This window comes from Anser brachyrhynchus (genome assembly GCF_964034855.1).
Source record: "Anser brachyrhynchus genome assembly, contig: SCAFFOLD_49, whole genome shotgun sequence".
NCBI classification, from domain to species: Eukaryota; Metazoa; Chordata; class Aves; order Anseriformes; family Anatidae; genus Anser; species Anser brachyrhynchus.
Genome location: NW_027664038.1, coordinates 872,442 through 891,510, shown reverse-complemented (window position 1 = coordinate 891,510; position 19,069 = coordinate 872,442). Strand labels below are relative to the sequence as shown.

General features: G+C 47.2%; 1 long non-coding RNA gene across 1 annotated transcript in view; it reads left to right on the top strand.

The window, feature by feature from the left end:
- Positions 1-233: 233 nt before the first annotated feature.
- The window catches only part of LOC308186468, a 105,548-nt gene continuing 86,712 nt past the window's right edge, over positions 234-19,069 (top strand). Inside the window, exons 1-2 of the long non-coding RNA XR_013944069.1 lie at positions 234-585; positions 12,014-12,130. This is a non-coding gene — a long non-coding RNA (uncharacterized lncRNA). The remainder of the gene's footprint in view (positions 586-12,013; positions 12,131-19,069) is intronic.

Sequence of the window (19,069 nt, the reverse complement as noted above, 5' to 3'; positions counted from 1 at the left end):
TTGTATTGGAGCTTGTGCGGGGGTTGTCGCGGGGTGCTATTCGGGCGGTTTAGGGGTTAGGGTCAGAGAATAGTTTATTGAAAATGCCAGCTTTGGGAGCTGGAGATAAAGGTTTGAGTCCTTTTTTTCTGAGTTTGGGGTACTCTAAGAAGTGGTAAGTCTTCAATCTTTGGTTTACAAGACCAATGTTTTTATAAACTATTAGAGTATTTAGCAGTTGAGTATTTTGTTTTCTAGGGCGCTTGCGGCGGGGAGGAGAAATAGGAGGATAGTGAAGTAGGCGATTGAAGCGAGTTGGCCGATGATGATGAATGGGTGTTCGACGGGTTGGCTTCCTACTCATGTTAGGACGAGGAGGTCGGCGACTAGTACTCAGAATAGGAGCTGGGAGAGTGGTCGGAATGTTATTGCTCGTTGTTTTGATTTGTGCAGGAATGGGATTAGGAATAGGATCAGTACGGAGGCGGCCAGTGCTAATACGCCTCCTAGTTTATTTGGGATTGAACGTAGGATGGCGTAGGCGAGTAGGAAGTATCATTCTGGCTTGATGTGTGGTGGGGTTACTAGTGGGTTTGCTGGGGTGAAGTTTTCTGGGTCTCCCAGGAGGTTAACCGCTCATGCTTCTTTCTTATGAGACGTTAGTAAACCAATTACATAGCCTTGTCAAGACTAAATCACAGGTAAAAATCCTGTACATCTCATGTGGCCAACCACTCCCAACTAGGATTCCAAGACGCCTCATCACCCATCATAGAAGAACTCGTTGAATTCCACGACCACGCCCTAATCGTTGCCCTAGCTATCTGCAGCCTAGTTCTCTACCTTTTAGCCCACATACTAACAGAAAAACTCTCGTCCAATGCTGTAGACGCCCAAGAAGTAGAGCTGATCTGGACAATCCTACCTGCTATCGTCCTGGTACTCCTCGCCCTCCCATCCCTACAAATCCTCTACATAATGGACAAAATCGACGAACCAGACCTCACCCTAAAAGCCATCGGCCACCAATGATACTGAAGCTACGAATACACAGACTTCAAAGACCTATCATTCGACTCCTACATAGTGCCCACCCCAGACTTACCCAACGGCCACTTCCGACTGCTAGAAGTTGACCACTGCGTAGTTATCCCAATAGAATCCCCCATCCGCGTGATCATTACTGCAGGAGACGTACTCCACTCCTGAGCAGTCCCAACGCTCGGAGTTAAAACAGACGCAATCCCAGGCCGACTAAACCAAACTTCATTCATTACCACCCGGCCTGGGATTTTTTACGGACAATGCTCAGAAATTTGCGGGGCTAATCACAGCTACATACCCATTGTAGTAGAATCAACCCCACTCCCACATTTCGAGGCCTGATCGTCCCTTCTATCATCATCCTAATCATTAAGAAGCTATGCAACAGCACTAGCCTTTTAAGCTAGCCAAAGAGGGACTTCCCCCTCCTTAATGATATGCCACAGCTTAACCCCGCACCATGATTTTCAATCATAATTATAACCTGATTAACCCTAGCACTCCTCATCCAACCAAAACTACTAGCCTTCACCACAACCAACCCCCCATCAAATAAGACCTCCCTCACTACCAAACCCACACCATGATCCTGACCATGAACCTAAGCTTCTTTGACCAATTTTCCAGCCCCAATCTATTTGGCATCCCCTTAATCCTACTATCCCTACTCTTCCCAGCCCTACTATTCCCGTCCCCAAACAACCGATGAATCAACAACCGCCTTTCTACTATCCAAACATGACTCCTTCACCTAATCACAAAACAACTAATAGTCCCACTCAACAAAAATGGCCACAAATGAGCCATAATATTTACATCCCTAATAATCATACTTCTTACAATCAACCTTCTAGGCCTCCTTCCATATACATTCACCCCAACCACCCAACTATCTATGAACATAGCCCTAGCCTTCCCACTATGGCTCGCCACACTACTAACAGGCATGTTTAACCATGTACGTGCCCCAGGGCCGGCTTAAAGTAGGCTCTATTGTCCCACTTTACTGCTAAATCCGCCTTCCAGAAGTGGTTTCACGCTTCTTTCCGTGTGCCCTATGAATAGGGAATGTAGCCCATTTCTTCCACTCCATAGGCTATACCTTGACCTGTCTTATTAGCGGGGTGCTATTGTGTCCACTGTTGTGCTCTCATTCGAGGTGGGCTGGCGACGGCGGTATGTAGGCTGTGTTGGCAAGGGGTGGTTGGGTTAATCGGGGATTATCGATTGTAGAACAGGCTCCTCTAGGTGGGTTTGGGGCACCGCCAAGTCCTTAGAGTTTTAAGCGTTTGTGCTCGTAGTTCTCTGGCGGATACTTCGGTAAAGTAAGTATCAAGATTTAGGGCCAGGCATAGTGGGGTATCTAATCCCAGTTTGGGCCCTGGCTTTCGTGGGTTTAAATCAGTCGTTAGTTCCTAAGATCATCTTAATGGTGTGTTTAGGTGCATCTTGGGCTTATGACAGCTTAGTTGCATTTTGATCTTAGTTAGCTAGGATAGGCATTTTACCACTCTTTACGCCGTGTCAATAGGACGGTTGATTTGGGTTTCTTGTATGACCGCGGTGGCTGGCACAAGATTTACCAACCCTTGAAGTTAGGCTGTTGCTATAACTAAGTCAAGTTTGCACTCATTGCTTAATGTTAATTACTGCTGAATACCCGTGGGGGCGTGGCTTAGCGAGGCGTCTTGGGCTACTACTTGGGTGTGCCTGATACCCGCTCCTCAAGGCCTGTATGGGGGTAGGTGGTCGAGGGCGTTTACACTGGGGCGCGGATACTTGCATGTATATATTTAGCAAAAACCAACCGTAAGGTTAGGACTAAGTCTTTTGTCCGCAGGCATGTTTTATGCCATCTTGGCAACTTCAGTGCCATGCTTTGTGTTAAGCTATGTGGACGGGGGTGTGGTTAGCTGATAGTTGAGTGGTGAGTGAGAGTGAAGTATATGAAATTATTGCTTGTGTTTACTATTTTTAGTACTGGAGTTTCTCTAAGTCCTAGGACTAGGAGGAAATGGTGTTTCATAGTGTGTAGGCGTCGGGATAGTCCGAGTATCGTCGGGGTATTCCTGCTAGGCCTAGGAAGTGCTGGGGGAAGAACGTTAGGTTTACTCCTGTAAATATTACCCCGAAGTGGGCTTTTGCTCATGTTTGGTGTAGGGTAAACCCAGTGAGTAGTGGGAATCAGTGAGTAAATCCTGCTAGAATGGCAAAGACGGCGCCTATGGATAGGACGTAGTGGAAGTGGGCAACTACGTAGTACGTGTCGTGCAGGGCGATGTCTAGGGAAGAGTTTGCAAGAACGATTCCTGTTAATCCTCCGATGGTAAATAGGAAGATAAATCCTAGAGCTCATAGTATTGGGGGGGGTCTCATTTGATTGTTCCTCCGTGCAGGGTGGCTAGTCAGCTAAATACTTTGATTCCGGTAGGGATGGCAATGATTATAGTGGCTGATGTAAAGTAGGCTCGGGTATCAACGTCTATTCCTACTGTAAACATGTGATGAGCTCAGACGATGAATCCTAGGAAGCCGATGGATAGTATGGCTCAGACTATTCCCATGTAGCCGAAGGGCTCCTTTTTGCCTGAGTAGTACGTGACTACGTGTGAGATGATTCCGAACCCCGGTAGGATCAGAATATAGACTTCTGGGTGTCCGAAGAATCAGAATAGGTGTTGGTACAGGATTGGGTCTCCTCCTCCAGCGGGGTCGAAGAATGTGGTGTTTAGGTTTCGATCAGTTAGTAATATTGTAATACCGGCGGCGAGTACGGGGAGTGATAGAAGGAGTAGGATGGCGGTAATTAGTACGGATCAGACAAATAGTGGGGTTTGGTATTGTGAGAGTGCGGGGGGTTTTATGTTGATGGCTGTGGTGATAAAGTTGATGGCCCCAAGGATGGAGGAGATACCGGCTAAGTGGAGTGAGAAGATAGCCAGGTCTACTGAAGCTCCGGCGTGGGCAAGGTCACCTGCTAGGGGAGGGTAGACAGTTCAGCCTGTGCCGGCGCCAGCTTCTACAGTGGATGAGGCTAGTAGGAGGAGGAATGATGGGGGGAGGAGTCAAAAGCTTATGTTGTTTATTCGCGGGAATGCTATGTCGGGGGCACCGATTATGAGGGGGACTAATCAGTTGCCGAATCCTCCGATCATGATGGGTATGACTATAAAGAAGATTATTACAAAGGCGTGAGCGGTAACGATTACATTGTAAATTTGGTCGTCGCCTAGGAGAGTTCCTGGTTGTCCTAGTTCTGCGCGGATTAATAGGCTGAGTGCGGTGCCGACTATTCCTGCTCATGCCCCGAAGATGAGGTACAGGGTGCCAATATCCTTATGGTTAGTGGAAAATAGTCATCGGTTGATGAAGGTGACGGGTAAGATGGCTGAGTGTTGAAGCGTTAGGCTGTAGTCCTTTTTACAGAGGTTTAATTCCTCTTCTTATCGGCTCTGTAGTGAAATTCATGTTGAGTTGCAAGCTCATCGATGCGCACTAGGGTGCGTCAGGGTCTTTGTAGGCAGAAGCCAATTGGTTTAGGCATTTAGCTGTTAACTAGAGTTTTGTGGGATCGAAGCCCATCTGTCTAGGGAGGCTTTAGCTTAATTAAAGCGTCTGACTTGCATTCAGAAGATACAGGTTAATATTCTGTAAGTCTTAATGTGCAGAAACTAAGAGGGTTTAACTCTTATTTAAGGCTTTGAAGGCCTTCGGTTTGGGGTGTTATCCTAAGTTTCTAGACAATGGCATGTATTATTGGGGACAGGGGAAGTAAGAGGATTGATAGTGAGGCAAGGACCGCAGTAGGTGTGCTTGGGGCTTTGCTAGTGTATCATTGTTTTATGTGGTTAGAGGAGTTGGGGGGAAGGGTAATTGTTGAGTGGTATGCGAGGCGTAGGTAGAAGAAGAGGCTGAGCAGTGATAGCATGGCAATTGCCATGGCTGCTGGTGTTATTTCCTGTTTAGTTAGTTCTTGGATGATAAGTCACTTTGGTATAAAGCCTGTTAATGGGGGGAGGCCTGCTAGGGATAAAAGTACTAGTATTAGGGTGGCGTTTAGCACTGGGGTTTTTGTTCATGAGGTTGTGATCATGGATAGGTTAAGGGCTTTGATTTTGTTAAGGGCTAGGAATACGGCTGATGTTATGATTGTGTATAGGTAGAAGGTAAGTAAGGCCAATTTGGGGCTGTAAACTAGGATGATGGCGATTCAGCCTAAGTGGGAGATGGACGAGAAGGCTAGGATTTTGCGTGTTTGTGTTTGGTTCAGTCCTATTCAGCCTCCTAGTGCTGTTGAGGCTAGGGCCATGGCGGTGAGTAGAGCTGGGTCGAGGGATTTGGATGTTAGTAGGAGCAGGGTTAGTGGGGGGAATTTTATGAGGGTCGAGAGTAGCAGGGCTGTTATTAGTGGCGATCCTTGTAGTACTTCTGGGAATCAGAAGTGAAATGGCACTAGGCCCAGTTTAATAGCGATTGCTGCTGTCAGTAGTAGACAGGAGGTTGGGTGGTTTATTTGTGTGATGTCTCATTGGCCGGTGACTCAGGCATTGGTTATGCTAGAGAATAGGACCAGGGCGGAAGCAGCTGCTTGGGTTAGGAAGTATTTCGTTGCGGCTTCTACTGCTCGTGGGTGGTGGGATTTGGCAATTAGGGGAATGATGGCTAGTGTGTTGATCTCCAGTCCTGTCCAGGCCAGAACTCAGTGGTTGCTGGAAATTGTGATTGTGGTGCCCAAGATGAGGCTGAAGGTTATGATTGGGGTCGCGTAAGGGTTCATTAGTAGAGGAGGGGGTTAAACCATCATTTTCGGGGTATGGGCCCGATAGCTTGATTAGCTGACTCTACTAGAAAATAATATAAGGGAAGTATGGAGAATTTTGATTTCTCTTGTGTGGGTTCAATTCCTACTTTTCTAAGGTCAACAGGAAATGAGAGGGCTGTTATACCTCTATGTTCACTTTATCATAGTGACCCTTTGTAGTTCAGGCACATTTCCTTATGTAAGGAGGTAGGCCTGCATAGCAGATAGGTATGCTGATGTGTCAGAGGCACAGAGCTAGTGTGAGGGGTAGGAAGTTTTTTCATAGTAGGTGCATTAGTTGGTCATATCGGAATTGTGGGTATGAAGCTCGGACCCATAAGAAACCAGAAGATAGTAGGAGGACTTTTGTGGCTAGGATGACGGGGAATAGTTCTGTGGGTGGCCCTAGGGCGCTTGGGTTTAGGAATATGATGGCTGTAAGTGTATTTATTAGCATAATGTTCGCATATTCAGCTAGGAAGAATAAGGCAAAGGGTCCTGCGGCGTATTCAACGTTAAACCCTGAGACTAGCTCAGATTCACCCTCTGTGAGGTCAAAAGGAGCTCGGTTTGTCTCTGCTAGGGTGGATACGTATCATATTATTGCTAGGGGTCATGAGGAGAAAATGAAGTATAGAGGCTCCTGTGCGACGGCAAAGGAGCTGAGTGTGTAGCTTCCGCTTAGTATGATTATTGATAGCAGGATTATGGCCAGTGTCACTTCGTATGAAATGGTCTGTGCTACTGCCCGTAGGGCTCCGATTAGTGCGTATTTTGAGTTCGAGGCTCAGCCTGATCATAGGACTGAGTAGACGGCTAGGCTTGACATGGCTATTAGGAAGAGAACTCCGAGGTTTAGATCTGCTAGGGGAAATGGGAGTGGTAGTGGTGCTCAAGTGGTGAGGGCTAGGACAAGGGCTAGTATTGGTATCAGAATGAATAGAAGTGGGGAAGAGGTAGAGGGTCGGATGGGCTCTTTGGTAAATAGTTTCAGTCCGTCCGCAAATGGTTGAAGTAGGCCAAAAGGCCCGACAACGTTAGGGCCTTTGCGGGATTGTATGTAGCTTAGGATTTTCCGTTCTACTAGGGTTAGGAAGGCTACGGCAATCAGGATTGGGATGATGTATAGGAGGGATATAACGAGGCAGCTTAGTGTTGTTATTTGAATCATGGGTGAAGCTAGGGAGAGGATTTGAACCTCTGGGGAAAGGGCTTAAGCCTTCTGCACTTGCCGGGCTCTGCCACTCTAGCTGGTCCTTTTCTAGGATTGAAAGTGGTGGGGGAAGGCCCTCTTCACGGTTTAGTTGGTTTCACTGCTTAGAGGGGGGGGGCGTGCTTGTGGTATTGGCCCCACTTTCCCGGTCCTTTCGTACTGGGGAGAGTGCGTCATAGATAGAAACCGACCTGGATTGCTCCGGTCTGAACTCAGATCACGTAGGACTGTTAATCGTTGAACAAACGAACCCTTAATAGCGGCTGCACCATTAGGATGTCCTGATCCAACATCGAGGTCGTAAACCCCCCTGTCGATATGGGCTCTTGAGGGGGATTGCGCTGTTATCCCTGGGGTAGCTTGGTCCATTAATCAATTATATTGGGTCTGGTCACTGTTAGCACTTTGAGGGGTAGCTCTAGGTAAAGAGGTATGGTCTTGTTTTTGGAGGATTTGTTCTCCTCCAAGGTCGCCCCAACCGAAAAATATCGACCAGGCTCTGCGATGGTAGTGGCCCCAGTGGGGTTGATTGAGGATTCGCGGTGGTCGTTGATTTTTAAGTTCCACAGGGTCTTCTCGTCTTATGTTCACATCCCCGCTTTTGCACGGGGAGATCAATTTCACTGATTATCTGTGAGAGACAGTTAAGACCTCGTTTAGCCATTCATACAAGTCTCGATTTATGGGACAATTGATTGCGCTATCTTTGCACGGTTAGGATACCGCGGCCGTTAAACCTAAGTCACCGGGCAGGCATCACCTTCAATACTTGTTTAATTTGCTGAAGGCTATGTTTTTGGTAAACAGTCGGGCCTTATTAATTTGCCGAGTTCCTTTCACAGATTTTAATCGCTCTTATAGGCGCTCCTGAGTCGGGTTAACAGGGTTAGTTAATACGTGGTCTTGTAGGGGTTTTTGTATCTGTCTAGGTCTGTTAATAATGTTTCTATGTAAGCTTGCGCCGTTAGAGGGGTGTGGCCCTGAGTTACTTATTTTAGCATTAATTCTCCTATATTCATAGGTTGACCTGTTTGTGATAAGGGAATCATCTTATTTTGGTATTTTTAGGTGGTGGAGCTTTGACGCACTCTTTTTTGATGGCTGCTTTAGGGCCCACGGTAGGATCAGTAGTAAGAATTATCCGCTAGTCGAGGTTGTGTCCTTTTTTAATGGAGCTGTCCCTCCATTAAATAGCTCTTAATCATCTCATTAGGGTTCAGGATGTCCGGTAGGGAGGATTAAGGGGGAACTTAGATTCGTTTCACAGGTAACCAGCTATCACCCAGCTCGGTTGGCTTTTCACCTCTACTGACAAGTCATCCCACTCTTTTGCAACAGAGACGGGTTCGCTCTCTTTAACTGCTTGAAAGTAGCTCGCTTGGGTTTCGGGGGGGCAAACTTTAGTTCACTTTGCTTGGTTGTTCTCGCTAAACCATGATGCAAAAGGTACAAGGGTTGATCTTTGCTGTCTGTCGCTTTGATTGTTTCACTGCTATTTCATCTTTCCCTTACGGTACTGGGGTCTCTATCGCGTCTAAGTGTCTTTTCTATCGCCTATACTAAGACTGTAAAATGCTTTAGTTTAATTAGTTTAGTAAATTCTTTAGTTTTGGTGTACTATTTGTGTGGTTGAGCTAGAGGGGGGGCTTCAAGACGATCCGGTCTAGTAGATATCTTTCAGGTGTAAGCTGAGTGCTTTGGTGTTATAGCTACGTCTTGATATTCTAAGTACACCTTCCGGTACACTTACCTTGTTACGACTTACCTCATCTTCAGCGTATTTATGGTATTAGTTATGTGGGATGTGGCTTTTGAGGAGGGTGACGGGCGGTATGTACGTGCCCCAGGGCCGGCTTAAAGTAGGCTCTATTGTCCCACTTTACTGCTAAATCCGCCTTCCAGAAGTGGTTTCACGCTTCTTTCCGTGTGCCCTATGAATAGGGAATGTAGCCCATTTCTTCCACTCCATAGGCTATACCTTGACCTGTCTTATTAGCGGGGTGCTATTGTGTCCACTGTTGTGCTCTCATTCGAGGTGGGCTGGCGACGGCGGTATGTAGGCTGTGTTGGCAAGGGGTGGTTGGGTTAATCGGGGATTATCGATTGTAGAACAGGCTCCTCTAGGTGGGTTTGGGGCACCGCCAAGTCCTTAGAGTTTTAAGCGTTTGTGCTCGTAGTTCTCTGGCGGATACTTCGGTAAAGTAAGTATCAAGATTTAGGGCCAGGCATAGTGGGGTATCTAATCCCAGTTTGGGCCCTGGCTTTCGTGGGTTTAAATCAGTCGTTAGTTCCTAAGATCATCTTAATGGTGTGTTTAGGTGCATCTTGGGCTTATGACAGCTCAGTTGCATTTTGATCTTAGTTAGCTAGGATAGGCATTTTACCACTCTTTACGCCGTGTCAATAGGACGGTTGATTTGGGTTTCTTGTATGACCGCGGTGGCTGGCACAAGATTTACCAACCCTTGAAGTTAGGCTGTTGCTATAACTAAGTCAAGTTTGCACTCATTGCTTAATGTTAATTACTGCTGAATACCCGTGGGGGCGTGGCTTAGCGAGGCGTCTTGGGCTACTACTTGGGTGTGCCTGATACCCGCTCCTCAAGGCCTGTATGGGGGTAGGTGGTCGAGGGCGTTTACACTGGGGCGCGGATACTTGCATGTATATATTTAGCAAAAACCAACCGTAAGGTTAGGACTAAGTCTTTTGTCCGCAGGCATGTTTTATGCCATCTTGGCAACTTCAGTGCCATGCTTTGTGTTAAGCTATGTGGACGGGGGTGTGGTTAGCTGATAGTTGAGTGGTGAGTGAGAGTGAAGTATATGAAATTATTGCTTGTGTTTACTATTTTTAGTACTGGAGTTTCTCTAATAAGTTTAAGTTATTTTGTATGTGTTTGTGTGTATATATACATCGTTCCGATGATGTCATGGAAGGGATGATTAATGGAGTTTTAGAGGTAGTTTGCTGGGATTGGGCGATGAAGGTTTATGCTACATGGTGGTTAGCGAAAGTTTACTGGTTTAGTTTGTGAAGCGCAGGGGTTGCGCTTAATGATTTGTTGTTTTGTGCTATGTCCAACGAGCATTCATCCAATAGCCCCATTTAACCCGGAGGGTGGAGGTAACATTAACTGAATGTGGTCAAAGTGCATCAGTGTCAGGATGATTCCCCATATACGCCAACCGTCTCATCGAGGGACCCTTGAAATATAGGATAGGCCGTGAGGCAGGTGTGTCCAGGCTTAGATTGTGGGACCCCCGAGATCACTGGGAATAGCCACCTGTGAGGTAACCCCGGAAAAAATAAGAGGAACCAGAGGCGCCAAAAAGCTGGAACATGCCGCGATTACGCATTGAGAAGGTGAAAGTACTCACAGATGCCACTTTGAAGGGCAAGGAGGGGTGAGTGAACCCAATGGATGGCCCTGACCGAGGAACCAGAGGTGCAAAAATGTGAGGAGGGCGAGGGGTTTAGGGGGAACGTATGGGCCTGAAGCTAGTCATACCGGACATTATGTGCAACGGGTTGCTGATTTCACGTGAGGAGTACGATTAATAAATCCGTCTGATACGAACTGCATGAGATATGTGGTGGAGAGTTGTTGTTGGAGCATGTCCTGTGAGCATTCATTAAAATGGGGTCTTGTTATGCGCTTGAGTGGAGTTGTATTGGGTGTTGTGGGGTATGGTCCTAGAACATTCATGCCGGGTGGTTTGGTAGGAGTGTGTTTAAGGGTTTAATGGCCGTGTACATGTATGGGTTTAGCACCTGCTTATAAGATAGTCCGTATATAATGTATATTACTGGTACTATAGTATGTATGTATATGGGGTATATAAATTTATGCACGAATATGCATAACCAAATACCCCCGCCTCGGGGGGGGAGGGGGGGGGGGTTAAGCATAATGGCATAGATGGGGTAGAATTATTGGGGGCTTGCGGTTAGTTCCTGTAGTTGAGAACAATGGCGGCTTTTCGAGCCGCAGGCCTCGGGTAGTGTCCGGGCAGGAATAATGACTTATTTTATGTTTTTTTTAGGGATTTGCTTTGCGGTGGGTGTTTTGGGTGTGGCGTCGAATCCTTCGCCGTATTATGGGGTTGTTGGTTTGGTGTTAGCGTCTGTGGCGGGGTGCGGGTGGTTGCTGGGCCTTGGGGTTTCGTTCGTGGCTTTAGTGCTGTTTATGGTGTATTTGGGGGGTATGCTGGTGGTGTTTGTTTATTCAGTAGCTTTAGCAGCGGAGCCTTTCCCTGGGGCTTGGGGGGATTGACGGGTGATTGGATGTGCAGTAGCGTTTGTGGCAATTGTTTTTGGGGGGTTGGTGTTTGGGGGGTTTATGGGGGCTTGGAAGTTCGGGGTTTCTACTGTGAATAATGTTGGGGTGTTTGTTGTTCGGTCGGATTTTAGTGGAGTTTCCATGTTTTATTCACATGGGGCAGGGATGTTTTTAGTGGCGGGTTGGGGGCTGTTGTTGACTTTGTTTGTTGTATTGGAGCTTGTGCGGGGGTTGTCGCGGGGTGCTATTCGGGCGGTTTAGGGGTTAGGGTCAGAGAATAGTTTATTGAAAATGCCAGCTTTGGGAGCTGGAGATAAAGGTTTGAGTCCTTTTTTTCTGAGTTTGGGGTACTCTAAGAAGTGGTAAGTCTTCAATCTTTGGTTTACAAGACCAATGTTTTTATAAACTATTAGAGTATTTAGCAGTTGAGTATTTTGTTTTCTAGGGCGCTTGCGGCGGGGAGGAGAAATAGGAGGATAGTGAAGTAGGCGATTGAAGCGAGTTGGCCGATGATGATGAATGGGTGTTCGACGGGTTGGCTTCCTACTCATGTTAGGACGAGGAGGTCGGCGACTAGTACTCAGAATAGGAGCTGGGAGAGTGGTCGGAATGTTATTGCTCGTTGTTTTGATTTGTGCAGGAATGGGATTAGGAATAGGATCAGTACGGAGGCGGCCAGTGCTAATACGCCTCCTAGTTTATTTGGGATTGAACGTAGGATGGCGTAGGCGAGTAGGAAGTATCATTCTGGCTTGATGTGTGGTGGGGTTACTAGTGGGTTTGCTGGGGTGAAGTTTTCTGGGTCTCCCAGGAGGTTAACCGCTCATGCTTCTTTCTTATGAGACGTTAGTAAACCAATTACATAGCCTTGTCAAGACTAAATCACAGGTAAAAATCCTGTACATCTCATGTGGCCAACCACTCCCAACTAGGATTCCAAGACGCCTCATCACCCATCATAGAAGAACTCGTTGAATTCCACGACCACGCCCTAATCGTTGCCCTAGCTATCTGCAGCCTAGTTCTCTACCTTTTAGCCCACATACTAACAGAAAAACTCTCGTCCAATGCTGTAGACGCCCAAGAAGTAGAGCTGATCTGGACAATCCTACCTGCTATCGTCCTGGTACTCCTCGCCCTCCCATCCCTACAAATCCTCTACATAATGGACAAAATCGACGAACCAGACCTCACCCTAAAAGCCATCGGCCACCAATGATACTGAAGCTACGAATACACAGACTTCAAAGACCTATCATTCGACTCCTACATAGTGCCCACCCCAGACTTACCCAACGGCCACTTCCGACTGCTAGAAGTTGACCACCGCGTAGTTATCCCAATAGAATCCCCCATCCGCGTGACCATTACTGCAGGAGACGTACTCCACTCCTGAGCAGTCCCAACGCTCGGAGTTAAAACAGACGCAATCCCAGGCCGACTAAACCAAACTTCATTCATTACCACCCGGCCTGGGATTTTTTACGGACAATGCTCAGAAATTTGCGGGGCTAATCACAGCTACATACCCATTGTAGTAGAATCAACCCCACTCCCACATTTCGAGGCCTGATCGTCCCTTCTATCATCATCCTAATCATTAAGAAGCTATGCAACAGCACTAGCCTTTTAAGCTAGCCAAAGAGGGACTTCCCCCTCCTTAATGATATGCCACAGCTTAACCCCGCACCATGATTTTCAATCATAATTATAACCTGATTAACCCTAGCACTCCTCATCCAACCAAAACTACTAGCCTTCACCACAACCAACCCCCCATCAAATAAGACCTCCCTCACTACCAAACCCACACCATGATCCTGACCATGAACCTAAGCTTCTTTGACCAATTTTCCAGCCCCAATCTATTCGGCATCCCCTTAATCCTACTATCCCTACTCTTCCCAGCCCTACTATTCCCGTCCCCAAACAACCGATGAATCAACAACCGCCTTTCTACTATCCAAACATGACTCCTTCACCTAATCACAAAACAACTAATAGTCCCACTCAACAAAAATGGCCACAAATGAGCCATAATATTTACATCCCTAATAATCATACTTCTTACAATCAACCTTCTAGGCCTCCTTCCATATACATTCACCCCAACCACCCAACTATCTATGAACATAGCCCTAGCCTTCCCACTATGGCTCGCCACACTACTAACAGGCCTACGAAACCAACCATCAGCCTCTTTAGCCCACCTATTACCCGAAGGTACCCCTACACCCCTAATCCCCGCACTAATCCTGATCGAAACAACCAGCCTACTATTCCGCCCCCTAGCCCTCGGAGTCCGCCTTACAGCCAACCTTACAGCAGGACACTTACTCATCCAACTCATCTCTACAGCCTCCATTGCATTAATACCCACCCTTCCTGCAGTATCCATCCTAACAATAATCATCCTACTACTCCTAACCATCCTAGAAGTAGCAGTAGCCATAATCCAGGCCTACGTCTTCGTGCTCCTTCTAAGCCTATACTTACAAGAAAACATCTAATGGCACACCAAGCACACTCATACCACATAGTTGACCCAAGCCCTTGACCAATCTTCGGGGCAGCCGCCGCCCTACTCACAACCTCAGGATTAATCATGTGATTCCACTACAACTCATCCATACTACTAACCCTAGGCCTCATCTCAATACTCCTAGTAATACTCCAATGATGACGAGACATTGTACGAGAAAGCACCTTCCAAGGCCATCACACTCCCACAGTCCAAAAAGGCCTACGATACGGCATAATCCTTTTCATCACATCCGAAGCATTCTTCTTCTTAGGGTTCTTCTGAGCGTTCTTCCACTCGAGCCTGGCCCCAACCCCAGAACTAGGAGGCCAATGACCCCCAACAGGAATTAAACCACTCAACCCGATAGAAGTCCCCCTACTAAACACAGCCATCCTACTAGCCTCAGGCGTTACCGTAACGTGAGCCCATCACAGCATCACAGAAGGAAACCGAAAACACGCCATCCACGCCCTAACCCTAACGATCCTCCTGGGATTCTACTTCACAGCCCTACAAGCAATAGAATACCACGAAGCCCCATTCTCAATCGCCGATAGCGTCTACGGATCTACCTTCTTCGTTGCCACTGGATTCCACGGACTCCACGTAATCATCGGATCCTCCTTCCTGACCGTCTGCCTCTTCCGACTGATCAAGTTCCACTTTACATCAGACCACCACTTCGGATTCGAGGCAGCAGCCTGATACTGACACTTCGTAGACATCATCTGACTATTCCTCTACATAACCATCTACTGATGAGGATCTTGCTCTTCTAGTATATTAATTACAATTGACTTCCAATCTCTAGAATCTGGTATAAACCCAGAGGAGAGCAATGAACGCACTCATGTTCATATTCGCCCTATCATCAATCCTAAGCGCCGCCCTAACCGCATTAAACTTCTGACTCGCCCAAATAAACCCCGACTCAGAGAAACTCTCACCGTACGAATGTGGATTCGACCCACTTGGATCTGCTCGATTACCATTCTCAGTCCGATTCTTCCTCAGTAGCCATCCTGTTCGTCCTATTCGACCTAGAAATCGCCCTCCTACTCCCCCTGCCATGAGCCGTCCAACTCCAATCCCCCCTAATGACCCTCACCTGAACTGTAGTGATCCTCCTTCTCCTAACACTCGGACTGGCCTACGAGTGAATTCAAGGGGGCCTAGAATGAGCAGAATAACAGAAAGTTAGTCTAACCAAAAAGATAGCTGGTTTCGACCCAGCAGATTACAGCCAACCCTGTAACTTTCTTATGTCGCCCCTACATTTAAGCTTCTACTCAGCCTTCATTTTCAGCGGACTAGGACTAGCCTTCCACCGAACCCACCTAGTATCCGCCCTACTATGCCTTGAAAGCATAATATTATCGATATTCGTAGGCCTATCAATATGATCCATCGAAAACCAAGTCTCCTCATTCACCATGGTACCAATTCTCATGCTAACCTTCTCAGCGTGTGAGGCGGGCACAGGCCTGGCCATCCTAGTAGCCTCCACCCGCACACATGGCTCCGACCATCTACACAACCTAAACCTCCTGCAATGCTAAAAATCATCCTACCCACAATCATACTTCTTCCAACAGCCCTGCTGTCTCCACCAAAATTTCTATGGACTAACACCACCTTATACAGCCTCCTAATCGCTGCCCTAAGCCTACAGTGATTAATCCCAACCTACTACCCCTACAAATTTTTATCCAACTGAACAGGAATTGACCAAATCTCATCCCCCCTCCTAGTACTATCCTGCTGACTACTCCCACTCATAATCATAGCAAGCCAAAACCACCTGCAACAAGAACCCCTACAACGCAAACGAATCTTTATCTCAACCTTAGTCGCAGTCCAGCCATTCATCCTACTAGCCTTTTCCACCACAGAACTAGCACTATTTTACATCTCATTTGAAGCAACCCTCATTCCCACCCTAATCTTAATCACCCGATGGGGGAACCAACCAGAACGCCTAAGCGCTGGCATCTACCTGCTATTCTACACGCCAGTAAGCTCTCTACCCCTGCTAATCACAATCATACACCTATACGTGAAAATTGGCACCCTGCACCTGCCAACCCTACAACTAACCCACCCAACCCTATCCACCTCATGGACAGGAATACTATCAGGTCTAGCACTGCTCATAGCATTCATAGTAAAAGCCCCACTATACGGCCTACACCTCTGACTGCCAAAAGCCCACGTAGAAGCACCCATCGCAGGCTCAATACTCCTCGCCGCCCTACTACTAAAGCTAGGAGGATACGGAATTATACGAGTCACTCTATTTATGGGCCCACTGTCCAACCTCCTGCACTACCCCTTCCTAACCCTGGCCCTATGAGGCGCCCTAATGACTAGCTCAATCTGCCTACGACAGACAGACCTAAAATCACTAATCGCTTATTCATCCGTTAGCCACATAGGCCTAGTTATCGCCGCAGGAATAATCCAAACCCACTGATCATTCTCAGGGGCAATGATCCTAATAATTTCCCATGGACTAACTTCCTCCATACTATTCTGCCTAGCCAACACAAACTATGAACGTACGCACAGCCGAATTCTACTACTCACACGAGGCCTACAACCTCTCCTACCACTCATAGCTACCTGATGATTGCTGGCCAATCTAACAAACATAGCCTTACCCCCAACAACAAACCTCATAGCAGAGCTAACCATTATAATCACCTTATTCAACTGATCTGCCTTCACGATCATCCTAACAGGAATCGCAACCCTACTAACCGCCTCCTACACCTTATTCATACTACTAATGACCCAACGAGGCTCATTCCCCTCCCACATCACATCTATGCAAAACTCAACCACGCGAGAACACCTGCTCATAACACTCCACATTATCCCAATATTCCTCCTAATCCTCAAACCCGAACTGATCTCCGGAATCCCCTCATGCAAGTATAGTTTAAACCAAACATTAGACTGTGATTCTAAGAATAGAAGTTCAAACCTTCTTACCTGCCGAGGGGAGGGTTTAACCAACAAGAGCTGCTAACTCTTACATCTGAGCCTAAAACCTCAGCCCCCTTACTTTTAAAGGATAACAGCAATCCACTGGTCTTAGGAACCACCCATCTTGGTGCAAATCCAAGTAAAAGTAGTGAACCCCACACTACTAATCAACTCCCTCACACTACTCACGCTGACAATCCTCCTAACCCCAATCATCCTGCCATTTCTATTTAAAAACTTTAAAAACACCCCACAAGCCACCACCCGCGCTGTTAAAACCGCATTCCTAATTAGCCTAGCCCCTACAACCGCATTCATCTACTCGGGAGTAGAATCTGTCACCTGCCACTGGGAGTGAAAATTCATTATAAACTTTAAAATCCCCCTGAGCCTAAAAATAGACCAATACTCAATAACATTTCTTCCAATCGCCCTATTTGTAACATGATCAATCCTACAATTCGCCATATGATACATGGCCTCAGAGCCATACGTAACAAAATTTTTCACCTACCTACTGACATTCCTAGTCGCCATACTCCTCCTAACAACCGCAAACAACATATTCCTCCTATTCGTAGGCTGGGAAGGAGTACGAATCATGTCCTTCCTTCTCATCGGCTGATGACAAGGCCGAGCAGATGCCAACACCGCCGCCCTACAAGCCGTAATCTACAACCGAATCGGAGACATCGGACTGATCCTGAGCATAGCATGACTAGCTTCAACATTCAACACCTGAGAGATCCAACAAGCCGTACACCCCCACCAAACCCCAATCCTCCCCCTCATAGGATTAATCCTCGCAGCCGCAGGAAAATCCGCCCAATTTGGACTCCACCCATGACTGCCCGCAGCAATAGAAGGCCCCACCCCAGTATCAGCCCTACTGCACTCCAGTACCATAGTAGTAGCCGGAATCTTCCTGCTCATCCGCATGCACCCCCTGCTAGCCACCAACCAGACAGCCCTAACTGCCTGCCTATGCCTAGGTGCTCTATCAACCCTATTCGCTGCCACATGCGCCCTAACCCAAAATGACATCAAAAAAATCATTGCTTTCTCAACATCCAGCCAACTAGGACTAATAATAGTCACTATCGGACTAAACCTCCCACAACTAGCCTTCCTACACATCTCAACCCATGCCTTCTTTAAAGCCATACTATTCCTATGCTCAGGGTCTATCATCCACAACCTAAACGGAGAACAAGATATCCGAAAGATAGGAGGCCTACAGAAAATACTCCCAGTCACTACTTCCTGCCTAACCATCGGAAACCTGGCGCTGATAGGAACCCCATTCCTAGCCGGATTCTACTCAAAAGACCTCATCATCGAAAGCTTAAACACATCATACCTAAATACTTGAGCCCTACTCCTAACCCTTATAGCCACAGCATTCACCGCAACCTACAGCATCCGCATAACCATCCTAGTCCAAGCTGGACAAACCCGAATCCCCCCAATAGTATCAATAAACGAAAACAACCCACTAATCACCGCCCCCCTAACCCGACTCGCCCTAGGCAGCATTACAGCAGGAATAATCATTACCTCTTTCATCACACCAACCAAAACCCCCCCAATAACCATACCCCTTATCACCAAAACCGCTGCCATCCTCATAACAATCCTAGGAATCATCCTAGCCCTAGAACTATCGAACATAACACACACCCTCACTCACCCCAAACCAAACCCCCTCATAAACTTCTCCTCTGCATTAGGGTACTTCAACCCCCTAGTACACCGATTCTTCTCCAAAAACCTACTAGAAAAGGGACAAAACATTGCCCTACACTTGATCGACCTCTCCTGACTCAAAAAAATAGGGCCAGAGGGCCTTGCTGAACTACAAGTAGCCGCAAGCAAAGCCGCAACCTCAATACACACAGGGCTAATTAAGGCCTACCTAGGATCCTTCGCCCTCTCCATCCTGGTAATAATCCTAATAACACACAGACTCACTAATGGCCCCTAACATCCGCAAATCCCATCCCCTACTAAAAATAATCAACAACTCCCTAATCGACCTACCCGCCCCCTCCAACATCTCTGCCTGATGAAACTTCGGCTCCCTTCTAGCCATCTGCTTAGCCACACAAATCCTAACAGGCCTGCTACTAGCCATACACTACACCGCAGACACTTCACTCGCCTTCTCCTCAGTAGCTCACACATGCCGAGACGTCCAGTACGGATGGCTCATCCGCAACCTCCACGCCAACGGTGCTTCGC